This window comes from Scophthalmus maximus, chromosome 1 (genome assembly GCF_022379125.1).
Source record: "Scophthalmus maximus strain ysfricsl-2021 chromosome 1, ASM2237912v1, whole genome shotgun sequence".
Classification (NCBI taxonomy): Eukaryota; Metazoa; Chordata; class Actinopteri; order Pleuronectiformes; family Scophthalmidae; genus Scophthalmus; species Scophthalmus maximus.
In genome coordinates, this window is record NC_061515.1 from 21,855,938 (window position 1) to 21,866,424 (window position 10,487).

General features: G+C 36.5%; 1 long non-coding RNA gene across 1 annotated transcript; it reads right to left on the reverse strand.

The window, feature by feature from the left end:
• Window positions 1–1,075: 1,075 nt before the first annotated feature.
• Window positions 1,076–10,218, reverse strand: LOC118314263. The gene is made up of 4 exons (XR_004794623.2): window positions 8,983–10,218; window positions 4,307–7,689; window positions 3,256–3,311; window positions 1,076–2,512 (listed from the first exon to the last, which is right to left on the reverse strand). It is a non-coding gene; the product is annotated as an uncharacterized LOC118314263 (long non-coding RNA).
• Window positions 10,219–10,487: the final 269 nt, after the last annotated feature.

Here is a 10,487-nt window from a genome sequence, read left to right on the forward strand (position 1 = left end):
GTGAGCTATTATTTTTGACTAAATGTGGCTTGAACGTCATTGTCTCCAATTGTGTAGCATGAACTGTAACTTTCAGCTCTTACAGTTTCCAGTTTGTACGAAATGGAATTCCAGAAATGGGAGCTATCACTTGCTTTTTAATGAGTCTTGAGAAACCTAAAGTACTATGAAGTAACACAAGAATGACACAAATTAATCCTCTAATAAAACCCAGATTTACTTAACAACTCTCTCCATGTGACCTGAGGGGAGCTCGTGTAAAGGTGTGAATATTGGGAAATCTAGAATGGAGAGAAGAAAGTGAAAGAAAGACAGTGTTGAGTTTAGAAGGAGAATCAACAGTTCTGAAGTCAACAAATACAATTATTTACTGTAACAATATACAGATATATTTTGGAGACAGGACATTTATGAAGATGAAGGCCCACTGTTTGGGCCTGACACAACTGTACTAATTTCATATTATTAGTAGTGAAACAATTTTATAGTATAATAATCTGATGAATAGAAATGTCATATTGTTATATTATATATTGCATTTATATATTATATATTATCTTTTTTATAGGATAGTAAGACAGTAAAATATTAGTTTAATGTCTGCCTGACTGTTGGTTGGTAGGCTTTGATATCTTGGTTCAAGTCTTGCGAAGGCCAGATGATTTTGAAGTTCGGTGTCTAATGCAAATACTCAAAGGCTCTAAGAGAGACCGATCTATCGTCTGGCAGAACAGCTCAGTTGGTTTGCAAAGTGACTGGTGCACCTGAGTATCATGGTTCAAGTTCTGCCAAGGTGAATTTGTTTTGAAATCCAGTTCCCAACACTCTAATGTGTTAAATGCTACAAGAAACATGGAGCAAGCACCACTGAATCAATAGCTCAATGACTTAGGTGTCTCCATGGAAAGTGTTTCAGGTTGTGGGTTCAAATCCCTTTCCCGTTCAAAATGTCTCTTAAAGGTTAACATCTAATACTGAATTGTCAGTTCTGACAATAGAGCACACAGTCATTCTCAAGTATGTTTCAGGTAGTTTGGACACTTAAATAGTTTGTTACATAAACAAACGCTACATCTTAAAATTATCAACACATTTATTAGAATGTCTGTGTATTTAATCTGCCGGTGCTGCTTTTTCACTGTTCACATGTGTTTCAAGGGGAAAACATGATTGATTTGTTTGCTGATTGTACATTGTTCATAAGGGGCACAAATTGCAAAGTGGCGCACGCTGAAATAAATAGCAATATGTCGCCACATTTAAGAAAAAATAACGAAAATAAAAGTGATGTGACATTTTCAGTCATTATTGACCAGATTTACAGCAATATTTGTGAACTTGTGAAATTTACATCTCTTATAAAATTTTGTATATATATATATATAAATATATTATTACTCAGTCGACATTCAATAATAATTTTTTCTTTACTTCTACATTACTGATGTGATTTGCTTCAAACAAAACATACATTCCTAACAAACACATACAAGTTGAATGAAAACTTTAGTATTTCTTCCTCTCGAAAGCCGACAGCAAATTAAACATGAAAAAATTGGGCCTGTGACTGTTGAGTAGGTTGGTGGTGCAGTGGAAAGGTTTTAGACTCTTGTTCCATCGGTTGTCAGATCAAGTCCTACCTCCTTTTGGGATTCAAACTAAACATACATTTAAATTTATTTCTGAGTGGAGATGTTGAACATGAACTTTGAAGCAGTTTTATAATTTACATAAATCCTACAAAACACAAACAAGTTGACTGAAAACTTTAGCAGTTTGTCCTCTAGAAAGCCGACACCAACTTGTATGTCAAGAAACTGGTTCTCAGAGTAAGATGGTAGAACAGTGGTAAGATTTTTGGACTCTCCTGCAAGAGGTTGATGGATCAAGTCCCAACTGTGACATTTTTGTGAAATCATTCAACAAGACAAAACATACAGATGTTACGTAAGTAATTCACATTTTTTTACTAGTTCCGTGGTGTAGAGGTAAAGATAAAAGTATGGACATATTAAGGTCCATGGTTCGATTCCCCCCTTCAACAATTTTACAATTTGTCCTCTTAAATGTCTGCTGCTGCTTCATTGATGAGAAAAAACGAAATCAAATGTTTCCATTCTGTGGCGTAGAGGCAATGATACGGGTATAGACATATTAAGGTCCATGGTTCGACTCCTACATTTTACAATTTGCCCTCTTGTATGTCTGATGTTCATGACAACAAACAGGACCAATTTCAGTGTGAAAGATGGTGGCAGAGGGGCAAGACGCGAGGCTCTGGTGCGAGAGACCCAGGGTTCAAAACTGAAAGCGATTCAGACATGGACGAACGAGATCCCACAATTGAAACACGGACCTGGAATTTCTTCAAGTGCGCGGCATTCCCGTCAATGGGTAGAGGAAAGCAGGAGGAAATAACCTATGTGGTGATTGTGAAGAGATATTCACTTGTGAGATCCCCCACAAGACTCGGAGCAACGTTGGATACACTGGTTAGCGTGGTGACAGTGCGCTGTGAGATGAGGGGTACAAAAAATAAAAAATAAATAATTGGAACTACAAACATAAAATAAAACAAAATAATTCATGAATTGCATAATAATATTAAAACAATAAAAAAAAAATAATTGAAACTACAATTATAAAGTAAAATAATTCATGAATTAAATAAAAATATAAACAAAAAAATTACAAATAAAATAACAATTTATTAAAAAATACAAAAAAATGAAAAAGATCAGTAACAAAAACACCAACCCCCCCAAAAAGCCATTTTTTGCCAAAATTGGAAAAATCTATCTCACAGCATTGCAATGCCTTGAACGGGTATTGAACTGTCAACCTTTCTCTGTGGAGACACTGCCTTTACCACTGCGCCACCATGTTACACATACATACTTTGTTTTACTTCTATTTAACAAATGACCTGATGTGACCCAATTGAAAAAAAATAGAAAAATACACCTAAAAGTACATTACAAGACATGGACAGACACTAATCTGCATATTCTTAAAGGCACAAATTTAAAAAATATGTGTCATATTCCAAGTCATTCTTTCTCAGGTACATTTTTTCTTATTTTTAAAAGATCTGTGTACGATTCAGGCATTTTAGGTTTAGTATCATTCCGCTCAAATTATGGTAAAGATATTGAAAAGGAAAATGAAAAGCTGGACAAGTGTATAACGGATCATCTGAATAGGAGAATTTAAGGAATCAGAGGTGGAGAGATGCTTTGGATGGAGTGGACTCACTGGTAAAGACAGATGAACTGCGAATGGGGGTTGATGGGGTCCGTAGATCATGTGCACTGCAAGATAAAGAGAGAGGGTCACAGTGGAGGAATGATACACACGTTCAGGTCTTAGAGACAAACAATAAGTGGCTAAAAGTTTACTGAAAAACTTCCCCAAAATGTATTTATTAAGTGAAAGTTTAAAGAGTGAGTTCACACATCAAGTCTACAAGCGCCTGCATTTTGCAACGTATTTACCTTCACAAATCTCACATTTTGATCTCACAGGTTCAGTCATATAACAACATGAGAAAAGACAAAATATTAAGAGTAGAATTCGAGTAGAGCAAAACCAGCATCTCAGACAAGTACACATAGAAGGAGCAGGACTAAACTGGTTACATATCAATAGGTTTCAAATCAATGGCAACTACACGTGCTTTAGTTTCTAGACGACAAACGTGAGAATCCAAAGTTCATTTGTCTTGACTCATCGTGTCAAGTAAAACACTTTGTGATCCGACTTCTTACTGCACCAGACACAAGCGTATCCATTGACCGGTACATTTACTGTGTTACTGTACAGTTTCCTGTATCTGTACTTTACTTAAGGAGATTTGTTTTCTACTCTACTACATTTTTATCATTCATTGCATTACATTTTTGTTTTTCTATATCATTTTGCCAAAATCCCTCAAAGGACAGCTGGATTAGTCCACTGATCCAACAACAGCAGACAGGTAACACATTCATTCATAACAGTCTCAGTGTTGCTGCTAGCCTCGTGTTACTTTTAATACTTTAAATATATTTAAAAGCAAATAATGACTTATTGTGCAAGTGTTTCTTTTATTTGAGTAAACTTCAGTCTGTGTGTTTGTATCTGACTTCCTCCACCACTGTCAACACAACTTGCCATCGCTGAACAACTAGCAGCAGGTGTGTTTAGCTCCTGATGCTAGTCAGGCTGAAGCACAAGTAGCAAACACATGGACCAGCTGTTCCCCTTCAAACACATGTGAACAGTGAAAAAGCAGCACCGACACATTCAAAGTTGAAGATGTGCTCACCAAATATTTGTTCTGCGTTCGCCGGCTCCATGCGGAAGTGACTACTGGCAAACAGGAAGTGGAGGATTCCAATGGAAGGTATAGGGGGAAAAAAGGGGGCGGCTACTTGCAATGTACCAAGAATGAGTCCACAGGGGTGAAGTTTGTTTCTGAAACATAAACTATTTAACTGTCCAAACAACCAGAAACATACTTGAGTTTTTTCTGCTATATTATCAAATTTGAGAATTTTTTTCGTTACACATTTCAAAGTCAGCTGTTAATCCCATTGACCACAAGGGGGAGCTAAATGAGGATTAAATGTGATTACAGTGACTGGTTAACACTCACACACCATACACACAGTAGAAAACATAAGAAAGGCAAAATTATACAAATATGAGGAACAAATGTAAAGAATGCACCTATTCGTGAAAGTGTGTGTGGGGTTAGACATTTAAAACGGTTTCCACCTAGGACTTGAGTTGAGAAAATTCCCAAATAATAAACTTACAAATAGAGAATTAATCACTGTCCCAAGATATTTCTAAGTTTTTAATAAGAGCCTTAAAAACAATTGTATATCAGATCAATATGTATTACAAAATCTCGGGGGGAGCCTAAATACTTCACAGCAACAACATGTACATTACATTGGTGATTTCAAAGAAAAGAAATTTGTCAAAACACATTCTCAAAATTTTAAACTTTCATTTGTGAACCAATGGAATGAACTGCAATCCATCTAATACGAATACTAACATGGACAAGGCAAAGAAAACAACAACAAAATGGTCAACAACACTGCGGTGAACAAAGACGGAGGCTCATTTTTTCAAAAAAGTTTAATTCACATCAATTGAATTATTCAGTCATTGAAAAGGAGGCCCTTGCTTTGGTCTGGGCTTCACATCATTTCAATGTCTATTTTGTTTCTGGTCTTGCTGCTGTGATAGTCCATACAGACCATAACCCACTGACCTCCCTTAACTCTTTGAAGTGTTGAGTTTGCTTGAGTGTGAGATGTTTGTAAAGAAGTAGAAGTAGAAGTTCGGAAAAAGATGTAATTGTCCGGCTGAGTCGGTCAGCGAGGTAGATCACTGTTGTGACATCTTGAGGTTGTTGGTTCAATCCCCAGCTTGTTTAGAGAAATTGGAAGTCAATGACCTAAAGTATACAGTCTATAGTGGAAAGAAATAGAAGGTGGACATCTAATAAATTAGCTTAGATTGTTAGTTCTGAAACTTAGAAGTGTGGTTTCAATGTTGACTGAACTCTATACTTTAGGTCATTATCTTCAGATGTCTCTAAACAAGCTGGAGATTGAACCAACAATCTCAAAACTTTAACTTAGATATTTACCTCACTGAGCTACAAAGCTAGACGTTATTAAACTTTGGGAACTCCTACTTTAAATTTTTTTTTCTACTTTCTTCCACTTTTTTTTAAGAAGTAGAAGTTCCGACTAATGTTCAAATTGCCTGGCTGAGTAGCTTAGTTAGGTAGATGTTCATGTTGAAGTTTTGAGATTGTTGGTTCAATCCCCAGCTTGTTTAAAGTCAAGCATGTTAAGTGTTGGTCCTGAAGCTTTGAAGTGTGGTTTCAGTAGATCTTTTAAAAGTTTCATCTCATTGCATAATATTTAATGAAAGGACTGCCATTTCAACTTATTTCTGAGTGAAGATGTTGAACAGACACTTTTAGCAATGTTTTCATTTAAATAAATCCTACACAACACAAACAAGTTCACTGAAAACGTTCTGTCCTCTCGAAAACCAACAGCAAGTTAAATGGGAAGAACTGAATCAAAGCATTCCCAGAAAGACGGTGGTGAAGTGGAAAGGTTCTTGGCTCACACGTGAAAGGTTGTCAGATTGAGTCCCACCTCCTCTTTTTGATTTCATTCAAACGAAACATAGATTTAAACTTATTTCTGAGTGAAGATGTTGAACAGAAACTTTGTAGCAGTGTTTTTATTCACATAAATCCTACAAAACACAAACAACTTGACTGAAAACTTTAGCAGTTTGTCCTCTCGAAAGCCGACAGCAAATTAAATGTGAGGAAACTGGACTATGTTGTGAGTAAGATGGTAGTACATTGGTAAGATTTTAGACTCTTATGCCAATGGTTGTCAGATCAAGTCCCACCTCCTTTTGGAATTCATATGAAACATACATTTAAACTTATTTGTGAGTGAAGATGTTTAACATGAACTTTGTAGAAGTGTTTTCATTTATATAAATCCTACAAAACAAAAACAAGTTGACTGAAAACTTTAGTAGTTTGTCCTCCGAAAAGCCGACAGTAAATTCAATTTGAAGAAACTGGGCTTTACCCTGAGTAAGATGGTAGTACAGTGGCTGCATTTTGGACTCTCCTGCAGAAGGTTGATGGATCAAGTTCGACTGGAGTCATTTTTGTGAAATCATTCAACAAAACAAAACCTACATATCTTAGGTGAGTAATTCACTTAGTAACGAATTCTGTGGTTTAGAGGCAATGATACAGCTATGTAGATATTGAGGTCCAAGGTTCAACTCCTGCCTTTAACAACTTTACAATTTTCCCTCTTGAATGTCTGATGTTCATGAGAACAAACAGGACCACCTTTAGTGTGAAAGATGGTGGTCGAGCGGTAAGACGCGAGGCTCGGGTGCGACAGACCCAGGGTTCAAGACTGAAAGCGAAGTCAAACATGGACCAACGAGTTTCTGTGATTGAAACAGACTGAGTGCCAAGTCAAACATGGCTGAACGAGATTCTGTGATTGAAACACGGACCTGAAGTTTCCTCAAGTCAATGGGTAGAGGAAAGCAGGAGAAAATAATCTATATGGTGATTGTGAAGAGATATTCACTTGAGAGGTTCCCCACAACACTTGGAGAAACGTAGGACACACTGGTTAGCATGGTGAAAGTGACAGTGCGATGAGAGGTAAAAATAAATCAAATCAAATATTTCTGAATAAAATAATTACAAATGAAATAAAACTTTTTTTAAAAATACAAAAAAATGAAAAACATCAGTTAAAAAAACACAAAACCCCCCCAAAAGCCAAAACCACTAAAAATTGGAGAAATTTACCCTTGTCTTGAACAGGGATTGAACTGTCAACCTTTCACTTCAGAGACAATGCCTTTAGCATTGCACCACTAGATGACACATATATAAGTGGTTTAACTTCTATTTACCAAATGACCTGACTTGACCAATCTTTTTTTTTTGAAGGAACCTTTGTAAGGTTCACGCACTTTAGGCTAAGTATCATTCCGCTCAAATTATGGTAAAGATATTGAAAAGCAGGAGAATTTAACAATCAGAGTTTGAGGAATGGAGTGGACTCACTGGTAAAGACGGATGAACTGCGAATGAGGGTTGACGAGGTCCGTAGATCATGTGCACTGCAAGATCAGACGAAAGAGAGAGGGTCACAGTGGAGGAATGATACACAGGTAAAGGTCTTAGAGACAAACAATAAGTGGCTAAAAGTTTACTGAAAAACGCCCCCCCAAAAAGAATAAGCAAAAATGTGCAGTTTTTTTGCAATGCTTTACTATGCCATTTTTCCACATTTCATGCTATACTATAATATGCCGTTTTTTGCAGTTTTTATGCCATATGTTATGCTATGTCGTTGTTTCACATTATATTCCATATTATATACTATGTCCTTTTTTGCAGTTTTCATGCCATCCTATACTATGTCGTTGTTTCACATTTTATGCCATACTATACTATGTCGTTGTTTCACATTGTATGCCATACTATACTATGCGGTTTTATGCCTTACTATACTATGTCATTTATTTTTTATTTATTTTTTACAAGTGAAAGTTTAAAGAGTAAGTTCACACATCAAGTCTACAAGCGCCTGCATTTTGCAACATATTTACATTCACACAAATCTCACATTTTGATCTCACAGGTTCAGTCATAACAACATGAGAAAAGACAAAATATTAAGAGTAGAACAAAACCAGCATCTCAGACAAGTACACATAGTAGGAGCAGGACTAAACTGGTTACATATCAATAGGTTTCAAATCAATGGCAACTGCACGTGCTTTAGTTTGTAGACGACAAAAGTGAGAATCCAAAGTTCATTTGTCTTGACTCATCGTGTCAAGTAAAACACTTTATGATCCGACTTCTTACTGCACCAGACACAAGTGTATCCATTGACTGGTACATTTACTGTGTTACTGTACAGTTTCCTGTATCTGTACTTTACTTAAGGAGATTTGATTTCTACTCTACTACATTTTTATCATTCATTGCATTACATTTTTATTTTTCTATATCATTTTGCCAAAATCCCTCAAAGGACAGCTGGATTAGTCCACTGATCCAACAACAGCAGACAGGTAACACATTCATTCATAACAGTCTCAGTGTTGCTGCTAGTGTCGTGTTACTTTTAATACTTTAAATATATTTAAAAGCAAATAATGACTTATTGTGCAAGTGTTTCTTTTATTTGAGTAAACTTCAGTCTGTGTGTTTGTATCTGACTTCCTCCACCACTGTCAACACAACTTGTCATCGCTGAACAACTAGCAGCAGGTGTGTTTAGCTCCTGATGCTAGTCAGGCTGAAGCACAAGTAGCAAACACATGGACCAGCTGTTCCCCTTCAAACACATGTGAACAGGGAAAAAGCAGCACCGACACATTCAAAGTTGAAGATGTGCTCACCAAATATTTGTTCTGCGTTCACCAGCTCAATGCGGAAGTGACTACTGGCAAACAGGAAGTGGAGGATTCCAATGGAAGGTATAGAGGAAAAAAGGGGGCGGCTACTTGCAATGTACCAAGGATGAGTCCACAGGGGTGAAGTTTGTTTCTGAAACATAAACTATTTAACTGTCCAAACAATCAGAAACATACTTGAGTTTATTCTGCTATATTATCAAATTTGATAATTTTTCCGTTACACATTTCAAAGTCAGCTGTTAATCCCATTGACCACTAGGGGGAGCTAAGTGAGGATTAAATGTGATCACAGTGACTGGTTAACACTCACACACCATACACACAGTAGAAAACATAAGAAAGGCAAAATTATACAAATATGAGGAACAAATGTAAAGAATGCACCTATTCGTGAAAGTGTGTTGGGGGTTAGACATTTAAAACAGTTTCCACCTTGAACTTTGAGATATTGTGATGGCTCATTTCACCTGACCATATGATAGACCAAACGATTTGAGAAAATTCCCAAATAATCAACAATAAAAATAGAGAATTAATCACTGTCCCAAGATATTTCTAGAGAGAGCCTTAAAAACAGTTGTATATCAGATCAATATATATTATAAAATCTTGGGAGGAGCCTGAATACTTCACAGCAACAACATGTACATTACATTGGTGATTTCAAAGAAAAGAAATGAGTCAAAACACGTGCTCAAAATTTAAAACTTTGATTTGTGAACCAATGGAATGAATCTTGAATATTGACTGTTTACTTTGGGTCAATGACTTTAAATGTCTCTGAACAAGCTGGGGATTGAACCAACAATCTCAAAACTTCAAATGTCTGCCTGAGTAGCTCAGTGAAGAAGATGTCATATTTGAAGTTTTGAGATTATAGGTTCAATCCCTAGCTTGTTTAGGGATGTCTCGCTGGGTATCTTGGCAAGGTAGATCACAGACTTTACATTCTTAGGTTGTTGGTTCAATCCCCAGCTTGTTAAGGTAATTTGGAAGTCAATGTCCTAAAGTTAACAGTCAATATTGGAAGGAAATAGAAGGTGAGACTGATCAATTAGCTCAGACTGTTAAGTGTTGGTTCTGAAGCTTTGATGAGTGGGATTAAATCTTGAATATTGACTGCTTCACTGAGCTACTCAGCCAAATATTCTGTAATTTTTCGGAACTTCTACTTCTACTGCTTCACAAAAAGCTCAAGCTCAAGCAACTCTGATAACATGATGTCTTTCATCTGGGTGTTGTGAGCCAGTCAAAACTCAGTCAGTTTCTGCAGTCACAACACCCAGATGCAAGACATCATGTTATCAGAGTTGCTTGAGCTTGAGCTTTTTGTGAAGCAGTAGAAGTTCAGAGAAATTTTTGAATGCTTGGCAAGGTAGATCACAGACTTGACATTTTGAAGTTGTTGGTTCAATCTCCAGCTTGTTTAGAAAAAATTGAAGTCAATGACCCAAAACAGTCGATATTGGAAGGAGGACATCTGATCA